The sequence below is a fragment of the Chinchilla lanigera genome, unplaced genomic scaffold, assembly GCF_000276665.1.
Source record: "Chinchilla lanigera isolate Chin_1 unplaced genomic scaffold, ChiLan1.0 scaffold00079, whole genome shotgun sequence".
NCBI classification, from domain to species: Eukaryota; Metazoa; Chordata; class Mammalia; order Rodentia; family Chinchillidae; genus Chinchilla; species Chinchilla lanigera.
Window position 1 is genome coordinate 7,461,243 of NW_004955480.1, and position 14,554 is coordinate 7,475,796.

Consider the following 14,554-nt stretch of genomic DNA (forward strand, 5'->3'; position numbering starts at 1 on the left):
CTGATAAAATGGTTACTCATAATGTTTTTAATGGCTATCTTGATTGTTTCTTTTTAATTTTTCTATACCATTAATTTCTGGTATAGAAAGAAAAAAAGGAAACAAAACTCTCCCAAAGTCCCATGCAACCAAGAAAAAAAAAATCAAAGATATGCACTAGCAGCTTTCACAAACAGGAGGGAGTTCTAGGTTTATAAAACATATGCTTGACAAGTGATATTATCCACTAGTGAGATTTTGTTCATATCTCCATGGCCTGAAATTGCACGTATGATCACCCTGGTTATCAATTCATACATGCTCACAGTGGCCCTGTGGCTCCAGAAATTGCCTGCTTGGATGCCTTCAAATCCCTCATCTCCAACAAATCCATCATCCAAAGTACCTACTCTAATAAACGTGAGGGGGAAACGCAGTGCTCCCTTATATCTTAACAGATTAAGTAGAGTGTGGGCAGTCTCAGCAACATGACAGTTTGGGAATATGAGAAAAGCTAAGTCATCTTTCAAGTCCAGCCCCCAGGTTTTCACACCATGTGGCACCTCCATAGCCCCAGTAGTTTGGCATTCGAAGATTTGTCCTCTCCACAAAAGTATGATCACTAGAGGCAGTCCTCATTTAGTGTCACAAGTTCCTCTCACACCCTCACATCACTTGGTGACTGTAAGAAGCAGAAGATTTTGCTTTGGTTTTCTGAGACCCCGTCAGTTGCCTCAGCAACCCATGATGGTAGAAATCTGTGCTACCCCTGTCCCTCAATGACCACGCCGTGATCAGCTTCATCTTCATCTCTGCTGAGCAGACTCTGTAACCTGCCAAGCACAGCAGGTCATTGTCACTCAGTACACAGTGTGGGTGGAAACTACCACACGTTTAGATTTTTAGAATTTATTACAGTAGTAGACACAATGCCACTCATGCTCCTCAAAGGATTCTCCTTTGCTTTTATTATTTTAAAGAGAAAAAAACAATAAAACAAAATTTCAAAACAAGATAATAGAAGAGTAACAATGGTTAATACATTGCTTATTATCTTCAAAGTAGTTACTCAGAGTACAAGATATAGGCATGAAAAATTGGTCAAACAATATTAGCACAAACCTGTCTTTTCAATGAACTAAGAGAAATTAGTAGTGTAACTATCTTAACTATGTTGTATGTATACATATACATATTTTTCCCTTTCTCTTCCTTCTTTTCTGCTTTCTCCCACCCAAGATTCTCTTTTCTACTGAATAGTTTCTTTTTATTTCACAATATCTATTGTACATTTTTGGATCTTCTTTACTCTTTCAGCTTTTCACACTAGGGAGACAATACAATATTTATATATGTAATTTATGCCCCTTATGAGTATGGTCTCAAGTTGCATCCATTTACCTATAAAAGTCTCATTTGTCCTTTATGACTGAGTAGTACTCCATTGTATAAAAAGACTCCACCTTATGTATCCATTCCTCAGTTGATGGGCATTAGGGTGTTGTTTCTAAGACTTAGCTGTTAAGTACTGTGCTACTGTGAACATGGGTGCACATTTATCACTGTGGTACGATGTCTTTAGTTCTTCCGGGATCTCCTTTGCTTTGAACGCACATATCCTATCATTCTTACCACTTTCTGAAGTAGCTCTGGAAGCCCTCTTTTGTATCTTTAGTTGCCTTGTCATGGCTGCCTCTATTGCCTGAATTAATTAAAAATATTTACCATGAATGGTCATATAAACTTTGGGAAAAACCCAGAAGTCACATAGTGCCAGATTCAGTAAATAAAGTGGGCAAAGCACTCAGAAAGCTGAGGCAGGAGGATCTCAGCAAGTTTGAGACCAGCCTGGGCTACAAAGTGAGCTCAAGGCCAACCTGATCTACATAGCGAGACGCTGTCTCAAAAAAAAAATATCGAATCCATGGGATGCGCTGGCCAGCAGCGGCCACTGTATTTTTTATCACACATTATAAAGACATGAAAAAGGACTTGCAGAACTGCTTTAGAAAGTAGCCATAAAGATGTGATAAGCACATTCAAATCAATGGGGAGTATCGTGAGGGGACTTAAGGGTAGTGTGTTTTTTTTTACTGTAGTACATTTTTTAAAAAATATATTCACCACACAGTTTGATCATTCCTTATAGATGCATATTCATACGTGAACCCACACATATCTACATATGGATGGCTGCTATTGGATGCTGGTTACTCTGGCAAATCCTATGAATATAACTACATGAGGCAGCTATGATGTCTGTCCTCATGGAACCCACACGATAAGGGACATAGACAGTTCAAATAAAGCAGGGGATTTCTGGAATATGGTCATATGAATACATATCACATAGAAATAGTTATTAAAATTGCCAGGCTGAGATCTTATCGCAGTCCTCCTGAATCAGATGCTGTTGAGGGTGTGGCCTGGGGAATCTTCATCTTAACTTTGTCCCAGGTGTAGTCTAAGGTGAGAACCGCGGCACTGTGACAAATACTGCAGAAGAGGGGTTTAGGTTGTTCGTAAAATTCACTGGAGCTGCAGCTAACCAGCTTGGCTTGGAAATCAGAGAAGGAAGTTTGGAAGAAATAGTTCCCAAACTGGGAATTCAAGGAGAGAATGAATTACATACAAAAATGAAGAAAACAACCAGAAAGAATGTCCGGTAGAGAAAAGCCAGAGAGACTAAGAGGAGATTTTTCACAGCCTGCTTCCTCCTCCCCTCTAACTAAAGGGCTCCACCAAATGGTGGCCAGTATAATCTTTCCTTTGTTTGTAATGTTTCCATTTAATGTAAGAAAAGGTTTTCCTATGGGCCTTTGCATCTTGATTAGCCACATATACTAGTTTCACTTTCTTTCCTGTGGCTACTTCTCTCCAATGATCACAACAGTACAGAAACGTTAATTGGTGTTTGGACACTTTGCAGTACCCAAACCTCAGATCCACAACCTTCTATGTGCAACTCTTGTGAACACTGAATCCCTGACTTCATCATGTTCCACAGTTCCCTGGTGTCTGTCCCCAGTGCATTGGGCGATTTCCCTTTTCCTGCATGGAACCAAGTTCCATCCTGAGAGAGTAAGACCAACACCTACTCACTGATGGTCCTACTCACTGATGGTGTGTAACCAGCTCTTAATTTTATGTTTGTTCAGGATCTAGCTTACTGAGGTCAATTAAATTCAGGAGGAGATGTCAGCTTGATTTAGTAAAATTGGATTCTTTGTCTGCCTTGGGTTTATCTCCTTGGGCTGGGCTGTCATTTGAATTTTATGTTTTTGTCCTTATTTCTTCCGACCGTTTCTTTTTCCCGGGGAGGGTTTTCAGTGTCGCGCTCACCCTATGTGTTTGCGAGGAAGGTGCTTGTTTCTATAAAGTGCCTGTCCCGTCGGATCTCCATCATCTTTACGGTCTTGCATTCTGTCACTGGGGCTCATGTCTAGCTGTGGTTTGTTATGTTTTGACAAGAGTTTGTTATAAAGCTGGGGATCACGTCTGGCTTTGCCTTTCAAACTTTCTTCTTTACGGTAGCCATAAACCTGTGCTGCTAAAATGTTCCCTCTAAACAGAGAGGGAAATTCTGATAACAAAAGCCTCAGAGGAAAGGAAAAAGAATGGGGAGAGGGAAACAGGAAAGGAAGGAGGGAAAGAAGGAGAATTTTGAAGATCTGTTACTAAAGTAACAAGGAAAATACTAGTGTCATTCAAGTGCAAACAATGAGAAGAGGACAAAGAGTCTGCAAAGATTTGAGAAAAATAAGAACAGAGAAATGGAAGAAATGTACCTACATTACCCTACCATGATATTTTCAATCTTTGGAATTTCTGAATGAGTTGACAACTACAGACACATGCATAAAGTTAGTACTCAGTTTGACACAAAGAGAGGAGGCAAGGTGGGAGTATATCTACTGCTTTCTCAGTATCCGCTGAGGCAGCTGCCTTGAAAGGTCATTAATGAAAATCCTTAAAATCATCTTGATTTTCTGTGCGGAAGAAAGAATGTAGATTAGGTTTCCACGATTCTTGACAGGATTCTTGGATTTCAGTCTATGTTCCTTCCTTGTATAAGCAGCTACTGAGTACTTGGTGTATGCAACACCCTAACTGTGCATCCTTAGTTGATACTATCTGTTGAATGCTGTTAAATACTGGGAGTGTGACTAGCTGCTTTGCATCCTTTGTCCATTTTAAGCAATTCTCAAGGTCTTCAGAAAAAAAGTCATACAATAGTGGCTCCTTACCCATGATTTTTTTTTTTTTTTTTTGGTTTTTCTCTGGTACCAGGAACCGAACTCACGACGTTGTGCTTGCCAGGCAGGCGCTTTGCCGCTGAGCTAAATCCCCAGCCCCTTACCCATGATTTTGCTTTCTGTGGTTTCAGTTACCTGAAGTCAAAGGCAGTCTAAAAATATTAAATGGAAATTTTCAGAAATAATCAATTCATAAGTTTTAAATTGAACACTTCTCTGAGTAGGATGATAAAATCACATACCATCCCACCCTGACCCACGCAAGTAGTGAATCATCTTTTTGTTCAGTGTATCCATGCTGTATATGCTACCTACCCATTAGTTGCTTAGTAACTTTCTGGGTATCAAACTGACTATCACAGTGCTCCTATTTAGGTATCTCTTGCATAGTAGCCTGATACTATGTCATAACACACATAACATTCACCTCACTTGATCTTATTACATAGGCACTGTATCAGCTCATCACATGTTCACAAGAATGGTCAGTACAGTGCTGACCACATTCACATAACTTTTATTGTAATATGTTGTTATAATTGTTAGATTTTATTATGTGTTACTGTTAATCTCTTACTGTGCCTAATTTACAAATTAAGCTTTATCGTGGGTATGTATAGGTAGAAAAAAATCATATATGTGTGGTTTGTTGTTACCCATGGTTCCTTGCCCTGGCTGGTGGTCATGGAATGTATCCCCCATGGAACAGGACAGACTACTATACTCTGTACAATATCTTTAGAAGGGTAACACTTTCCCTTACACATTTGTCTGGTGAGAAATTGGAGGCCAAAGTGATTCAGTAACGACCAAGAAAACACAGCTGCTACATAGCAAAGTAGGAAATCAAGTCCAGGCAGTGTGGTTCCAGGTCCACATTCCTAATTCCATAGCCCAATCCTGGGAGAAGTCTAGGCTAGACAAGGCCTAGGAGAAGGAAGTCCAGGAAGGTTCCTGGGCCTTCATAGCAGTTCATAACAACAGCAGAGGAGAGAGAAAAGGGAAGAACAAGGAGCCAGGACTCTGCCATCCTGATGCAGCGACCCTGCTGTTTGCTTCTGTGACTCAGCAGTGTTTTCTGCTCCTCCTCTCTCCATTGGAAGTTCCCTTTCCTTTTGGAGGCAATGGAGTAGAGAGAGAGTGCAGAAGTGTCCTTTCAGCTTATAGGTTGAGCCACAGTTCTCCACCTGAAGTCAGATGTGGCAGCTGCAAGTGAGGGATGAGAGGATGGAGGTGGAAAGTCAGGGGGATCCTGCATGTTCTCCTAGTAGGTGTGGGTGAGCACTGATACTAGGGGCCCAGGGAAGGCCAACCAAGCTGTTTCAGAACCCACAGAATCCCCAAAGACCACTTTCTCTTGCCTAAGTCCTCCAGCTCTGCTGAAAACCTGCACACAGAATGCCCAAGCCCAGTAGCCGGTGCCCGTGCAGTTCTGTGGTCACAGTTGGCCTACTGAGTCATGTGTCAGGAATCTCATTCAACATTTAGTTCTCAACTATATTGCTCAGATTACCAGATGTAAGAATGAAAGATTGCTCAAACCATCATAGGGAATAAGAAAATAATTCTTCAATAAAGCAGTAGAGATAATACAGAGTTTCAACTTGAAAGAATCAACAACTGGGATCTCATCCTACTGAAAAGTTTCTGCACATCTAAAGAAATCACCAGTAGAGTAAAAAGAAAACCCAAAAATTTGGAAAAAATTTTAGCTGATTGTCCCTCAGACAAAGGGCTTCTATCTAGAACATATAAAGAATTAAAAAATATCAGCCCCTCCAAATTCAAAGACCCAGTCCAAAAATGGGCAGCTGATATGAATACACACGTCTCAGACAAGGAGATACAAATGTCAAATAAATATATGAGAAAATGTTCAACATCATTAGTCATTCGAGAAATGCAAATCAAAACAACACTGAGATTCCACCTTACCCCAGTAAGAATGGCTAGCATTAAGAAGTCAACCAATAACAAATGCTGGCAAAGTTGTGGAGAAAAAGGAACCCTTCTCAACTGCTGGTGGGAATGCAGACTGGTGAAACCACTGTGGAAATCAGTTTGGAGATTCCTCAGAAAACTAGGTCTAGAAGTCCCATTCAACCCAGCTATCCCCCTGCTGGGTATTTTCCCAGAAGATCTAAAAACATCATATCACAGTGATATATGTGCACCTATGTTCATAGCAGCACAATTTGTAATTGCTAAAATGTGGAAGCAACCCAAATGTCCATCCACGAAGGATTGGATAAGAAAATTGTGGTACTTTTATATAATGGAATATTACTCAGCTGTAAAGAAAGATAAACTTGAGGCTTTTATAGGTAAATGGTCACAACCAGAGACCATACTCATAAGTGAAATAAATCAAACATACATGTGCAAGCACAGCATTGTTTCTCTAGTGTAAAATCTGAAAGAATTAATGTAAATTAGGGAGATATGATAGACATTGTGAATTGATAGGAAAGCATTCAAAGGTAAAGGGCAAGTGGGATGTGGGAAAAGAGAAGGGAAAGAAGGAGAAATTTTGTATGTATTTATATACAGGATAGTTAGCATGGCTGTTCTACTGTCTTGTATTTCTTTGCTGAAAGAAACTGTCAATGAGTCCTTGGTTGATCAGCATTGCATGTCTATATCTGTTTTCATGAGAAACTACTTTGAAGATATCAATATGTAATACAACAAGCATTGTTAATTCCCTACCACTTTGTTTGTAACTCCGTACTGTCTGTACTGTTCTTTTGCTATTTTGTAAAATGTTGTCTACCTGTTAATGTTTTCCTCCTTTTATTTAAAAAAAAAAAAAATACAGAGTTTCACTAGACAAGATGGTAGGAGTTCACCACTGTAATTCCATTGCATATTGTTACCTTTAGATCAGTTGCTCAGACCACCAGACACAAGCATGCACAATCGATCAGAACATAAAAAATTGTAATCATTAACTGTTCATTTCAATATACCATCAACAATGCAGTTATTGCAGCTATTCATATATATATTTATATTTTGTGTTCCTTCTTCTTTTTTCTTCTTTCCCTCATCCCAGTCATTCCTTCCTTTGAGCAATCTCTTTCCCTTTCCTATCATCTATTGTAACAACCACTGTTGATTTGTATTATTTTGTCTTGAGACTCTGTATCACTTTGAATGTTCTTGCTTTGATTTGTTTATGTTTGTGATACTGGTATGCTGCTACTGTTCTATTTCTTTGTTTCTCATTTACTACTCTCTTTAAAAAAAAAAAAAAACAACATTTAGTTCTGTCAGAACCGATGCTCCTCTCCTCGCAGACCCCATCTAAGGATCAGAAGCACAGCCCCCAAGGGACCTGTGTGGAGTGACTCTGACCCTTCTACTTCTTCTCATTTCTAGAGACTTTAATTTTCTTATAAAATACTTCTGGAATGCTGATTTTGGAGTCTTTCTTTGTGCTTTCAATAGGGAGCTTGTGAATTGTAAATTCACTTAAATATAAGGGAGAAGCCCCACCAATGCTAAGGAGTCTCAGATGGAAGACTACATATTTTCTTTGCAAAATTCAAAGTTAACTTTAATGCCAAATGAACTTTTTAAAATGATGAGCCTCTAAATCAAAATGTTCTGGACTAAAATATTGAGATTTGAGAATTTCAGATGGGACCTTAAAACCCTGTCTCTTCTTGTGGTCTTAGTTCTCCTGCCTCTTACCCACCTCTACAGTAGAAACTGATGTGTACACATAGCAGGCTTCAGACTGGCAGGCTGTCCAAATAGACATGCCAACTCTGCACTCTTTCATTTGCCAAACATCTCCTAAGTAGCTATTTACATCACAAATGTGCTGTGATACTGGAATGCTCAGGAAATATTCCCTGCCTTCGGAGAACTACAGACCCTGAAGGAAAGACAATAAAATTGACAGTTACAATTCGGCAGGGCGCATCCGAAGTCTGTGCTTATAGAAGACAGTAGGAGAGTGGTAAGAAGAGCTAACGTGCTTTAACAGAATTGGATTCTATGCTGAGTATTTTAACCATGAATGATCCTAATGCACGGAACTGCACACGGAATGTTTATGAACTTCTACTTCAGTGACCACATTACACCGTAGAAGGGGAGCCTTCCATGATATCTAGCCCTGGGGCAGGGCCCAATCTGATCCATTTGTCTTCTCTCTGCAGAAGGGAAATCTTGGAACTGCTAACGGCTGCTGATTCCTGGCCCAGATTTGGTTTGAAATCATACATATGTCAATTTCTCTGGCAACATTTCTGTAACCCAGGTGAATTGTGCTGACACTAAAACACAGAATTGGGGACTTGTGTTTTCCCTAGTGATTTGAGTTGGAAAGGACTTGGTAAATCAGGCTGAAATAATTCCATGAGAATTCTGGGATTTTTTTTCATCTGTCTACTCTGGAGCCTTTTTTCTTTTTATCAAGGTCAGTGGGTTTGAGGTAAAAATATGCAAACTATCTGAAGGTTAATGGAGATGTTTCACCCGCAGAGAAACCACATGAACTAGATTCCTGTAATTAACCATTTAATCTCATCATCGATGTGGGATACATTGACACTTTGTGAGAGGTGCTTTCTACAACCTAAGTTGCAAAAAATATATAAAATTTGACAACATTAAGTGTTGGTGAAGTTGTGGGTGAAACAAGTAGTCTTTTCAGCACAGATAAAGGAGTAATTTGATAATGATGCTTCAAAGGGCAGTCACTTGGACCCAGTAAATAAAACATGTATTTCCCCTTCTCAGTGTCTGCTCCATCAGAAAAAAAAAAATTGAAAAACATTCTGTATGTCCCTTACCATGAGAATGTCTAAATAATGCTGAAATGGCCATACTCTGGAATATGAGGCAGTGTTTAAAATAAATGAATTAGCCTTATATATGCTGATGTCCTCAGACCTCAGAAAAGTATTAATGAGTGAAAAAGGACAAGCTCTATATCAATACATTTAATAGCTTTTATGTAAATTGAAGCAAAACAAAATACACTTACATACATATATACACATATTTCCTTTGCAGCAGCAATGTGGTAATGTTTTGAGTGTGTTTTATTTATGTGACTAAAAAGTATAAAATTAAATTGTGGCCTAGAAATAAACCAGAATTGATAAATTAAAAAGAACAAGGATCTTTCTTTATTCTCACTGAACTATGAATAGCTACATAGTGTTACTTCTCTGACCATCTGACTTCTTGCCTATGAAATGAGGGTGTGGAATATAATCATGGATAACCTAATTACATTTATTAAATAATTGTCAGTATTTTTTATTTTATTTTCCATGTATGTTAAATGCCATTCATAATTACTAATCAGGAGCTAATCAGTATTACTGAGTTGAGATAAGTCCTACTTGAATCAGAGAAATATACTAAACACGTTCCCTTTTTAAATGACTTTTTAAAAATATGGAACCAGCTAGGGGTACATCTTAAGATCTGTAGAAACCTTATGAAATGCTACTGGGAATCATCGGACTAAATTTAAGGTCTTTTCTGGCTCTATCACTTTAGTTCAGTACTGCCCAAATGCTCATGTAGAGCACTGTTTTCATGGACACTTGCTAAAGGATGAATGAACCACAAGTTGAATTTATGCAAAACTTGCTACAAAAATATGTGAATGTATGTGGGTACAAGACTGTAAGGTATATATTAAGAGTATTAAAGTTGTTCAATACCTAAATATATATAAGTACTTCTCTAGAAGAAAATACATCAATTTAGTAGCTACAGAAAATGTATTTAGTCAAATTAAACATCTATCAAAATTGAAAAACATAAAGATTCGAAGAATTTATTTTTATTCCCACAGCAAGTAATATGATTTCAAATCAACAACGTACAATTTTCTCTACCCCTAGAAATACTTGACTCCAAACATACCAAGGGGGGAAATCTCAACTCCCTTATTAGTTTTCTTTCTAGGAGTCCTGCTTGAACAACTAGAATGAGAAAAAATATTAACATACTGGAAAGGAGGAAGGGAATACAATTATCAATATCTGGGGATAACAAATTTCTTTACCTGAAAAAATTGCAAAACTTATTACTATTAATAAAAGTATTCAGTGAAGCATCTTGGGTTCTAAATAGAAATATAATTGTCATGTTAAATTAATGAAAGAGCATAACTAAAATGCGAAAGTCATCCTAAAAACTATAAAGTAGTTATACCATAGAACACTACTACAGAATCCTTTGGAGACAAAACTGAAGACTTAAATAAAGAAACACACATTTCATATTCTGCCTGGGAAGATTGGATACTTCAATGATATTTGAAATTTGAAAGATACTGGATATTTCAACTCTTTCTTAGTAGATTTAATTTGAATCAATCTCCCCCCCCCCTTTTTTTCTGAATTCAACAAAATTATTTTAAGGTCCACCTTGAACAATACAAAGCAGAATATTATATGAAAATGTTAACATAAAAACGTAAGAGGGTAGAAGTAAGTATACCAGGTGTAAACTACATGATACAGTTTCAGTAACTAAAAGAATATCGTGGTGTAGTAATGGAGCAGCTCATCCAGACAAGACCTCCAACGCTTAAATATATAATTCCTGGTCCACACAGAAGCCCAGATGATGGGAAATGCCTCTTCCTCAACACTGCTTTTTGCTGTGCTCAACCCCTCTCTTCCGCCTGCCTTCTGTGCCTGACTGAAGTCTCTCCATCCTTTAGCTTGGATCTTTGTTTAACTCCTCTGTCTCTCCCTATAGATCCTGCACCAGTGCCATAACCTATCAGTAACTGCAGCATGGACTTGAGGTAGAAGAGAATAAAAGGATTTTATATTCCATACCCCAGACATGAGGAGGTCTCTTTTGCTAGATTACTGTTGCATAATCTATGGTCAGTATCTTGGATCAAGGGCTAAAGAGTTTCTACCCAGGATCAAAATCACATATCTGAGAGAACTAGTCCGTAGCATGCCTGGAAGAATCAGGATTCAAAATAACCTGACTATACTAGGGTACTGGGTTGAATTAAATGAAATGTGTCCCGTTTGTGTTTTAAGTTCCTACAAGTCAGAATCTGTGAGTTCATTGATGTGTTACACCAAGTCATCCATTATTGAGTGTTAGGCAGTGGGTATGTAGGGGGAACTAGATGGAACCACAGCTTTTACTTGCCCTTAACTAGCGAATTAATGGCACGAAGAACTCTTGATGGGACGCTCCTAAGAGCAAGGATGGGGTTTACTTTGGTTACAATCATCAGTCCACCACCTAACCCTACTATAAGCTGGTGTGATTGAAGTCTTCATCAAGTTATTAAAAACCTGGTAGATAGTAATCAGAAGGGGAAAACTGCCTTTTAGATTTCAGAGAAGTTCAAAAATTTTTGTGGCATTTTGGGACCATTTTGGCAAATGAATAATAAAGAAAGCAGAGTAGCTTTATCAGACCTTGTCATCGACTGAAACATTCCACTGCTCTGTCATTGTGCTCTGAATAAATGTGAGCCCTTGGCATAGCTTAGGGAATTCTCCACAACCTGTCTTTGACTCCTTCCCCACCCTCCATGCCATTCTTCTTGACTATGCATCTGCCATGACACTGTCATAGTCCAAGCTTATGCAACCCAAACTTATGCCTATCATAAGGCTTTAGTTGCTGCCAGTTCCTGGGCCTGGACCCATCCACTTGCAAATCTTCAGGAGGCCTTGTTCAGTCAAGGACTAACTCCATCACCGCCTCACCTCCTCGCTGCACCTTCTACACTGGTCAGGCTAAACTAGCCTTCCCTCAGCACCAGGTCTGTCCTCTGTCTGTGATTTTCTATCAGCACCTGGCACAATATCTGGCCCATAACCATACAAGGTACTTACCATGCATATACAAACTGTATGAAACTTTGAAAGAGCAAGAGACATAATCAGAGAGAAGATATTTAAATCAAATTGCTATTGCTGAAAAATAAGGGGCTGGGGATTTAGCTCAGCGGCAAAAAGCGCCTGCCTGGCAAGCGCAAGGTCATGAGTTCGGTTCCTGGTACCGGAGAAAAACCAAAAAAAAAAAAAAAAAAAAAAAAGAAAAATAAGGTAAAAGCATATTAAATGAAAATTATATCACGTTAGAGAACTAAAGTTAGTTTAACTTGTCTTCACGTTACAAAGAACAGAATCTGCCTTAAAGCTCTATCACCACCATCAAAGTTTGGTCATGTTTTATTTGCATTCATTTGACTATTTATCACAGTTACTAACCATACAGAAAATCATCAACATTGTTCTTATTACTCCTACGATCACTTTCATTTACATGTTAGCATAATGCATTCATTGATTTCTAAATACAGATAAGTATAAAGTTTAATGAATCTTTGTGTTTATTGTGTACCTCAGTAGTGGAATTTTCATGGGAATTTCTGAAGCACACCACCTTTAGCAGAACTATATAAACTGCCTTGATTCAGACAACCAATTTATCTCTTATCATGTTTAGAAAACAGTTTTAATCATAGAATAATTAATTATTGTAATATAATTAAATTTTGCCTAATTGAAATCACTAATACGTGGCTGTGTAGTTCTTTCTTCAGACTTGGAAAGTCATTAGCTAAATAATGTCCAAGTGTTAAATGGTACTAATACTTTGTTAGTTACAAATCTTCCTCTTGGTCGCCATTTTAATTAGATTCTCCATCTCATTTTTTTTCTTTTTTTTTTCTTTTTTTGGAAGCGAATTGTCTTTAAAAGACAAACTACAAGCATTTAAACAATGGTCCCAAATCAAAAGATCTGACATTAGCAACAGTTTCTCAAAGGACATGAAGAACTTCGGAGCATTTAAAATCTGAACTTTAGAATTGTGGTTCAATTCAAGTATTCACCAAGAGCTTAAAGTCACATCTAAAAGATTGCAGAAAATTAGATCACAACAGAAGTAATTGCTACATTGATTTTTCCAAAAATATTTGTACATGTTCATTTCACTGAAACTTCATGAGGTTTATGTTTTATATATTTACTTATTATTTTAATTTGTATTTTGATTACAAGTTTGAATATTTTCCTACGTATTTCCCAAATACAATTTTTTCATGAGAATTTTCCATAAACTTCCTTAAGAGTTTAAAAAGAACATTACAAAATCACTCATAAATATAGAATGTTCTGAATAGAATACTTTCTGCTTTGAGGAGGCTACATGCTAGTTTATATCTCTTCATTGGGTTTCTGAATAGTACAATTGACTTTCTAAATGAGGAAAATTCAGCTAATATCTTCAAGTATCCTGTACACATTCTCATATCTACAAAGAAGCCCTACAGAAAGATACAGGCTAGATCCTGCCTCCACACAACCTGCCATCTTCCACTGTGAGAACTGGAGATTGTATGGGTGAGACCAGTAATGAGAAACTTCCTAAGGAACTTGACTGTAGATCTAGACATCTAAATTGGTTATGCTTTTAGCTATTCCTGGACTAATTATATTTACCTGTAAGGTGGAATATTATATAAACCTTCTTCATAAACTTTTAAACTCCTGAATAATTTGATCTATATTTTTCTTTTTATCCTTCATGAACACATAGATAAATAATATAATATATTCAAATTACATAACAGAAAATTTTCTGCACTATCTGGCTCTTTATACTTCCCAAACTCTTGAGACTTACGTAAATGTATTAGAGGACATAGAGTCTTTTTTATAATCTATTATAATCTTAATCTCACTTTAAGTGTTTTTTAAGATAAAATCCTTTTCATGAACTTCCAATACAGATTTATGGTATCATTGTTTAGATCATTTTAATTCTAGAGATTAGAGCATGTAAGGAATAGGTTTAGCATATAGTAGATACAGTATTGGTGTGGTTGATGAATTAGGAAATCACTGAATCTAAATCTGAACTGTTCCCACATTTAAAGTCATTTATATTAGATTGTTCCATATGCTTGCATGGTTTACTGCATTTAAACAATATGTTAATCTCAGTGCTTCACATATTATAAAATGTGTACACTGAATTCAAGATTCAGAAGATATAGGTGGAGTTGAAAAATTGCAAAGCTATTTTTGATCATTATCAATTATTACATTATGTTACAGAGACTTGGATATTGCTTAACTTTCTAGACAGAAACGAGTTTGAAAGATAGAGTCAAAAATCTATTTTTGTGCTTTCAGCACCTACCAAGGAACTTTACAGCTACTCCAGGCTTGGTGAATGTTTACAGAAGAAATCAGTGGATGAGCAATAGACTGATTTTCTGAAGCGCAAGCACATGAGATTCTGCTTCGATTCCCTGTCCCATTCACTGCACATAATTTATATATCACACTGTG

The 14,554-nt window shown here is 37.5% G+C and overlaps 1 protein-coding gene across 9 annotated transcripts in view; it reads left to right on the forward strand.

Annotated features, from left to right (window-relative positions):
* Window positions 1-14,554, forward strand: part of Ldb2 (LIM domain binding 2) — a 368,457-nt gene that overhangs the window by 261,132 nt on the left and 92,771 nt on the right. The window lies entirely within an intron of this gene.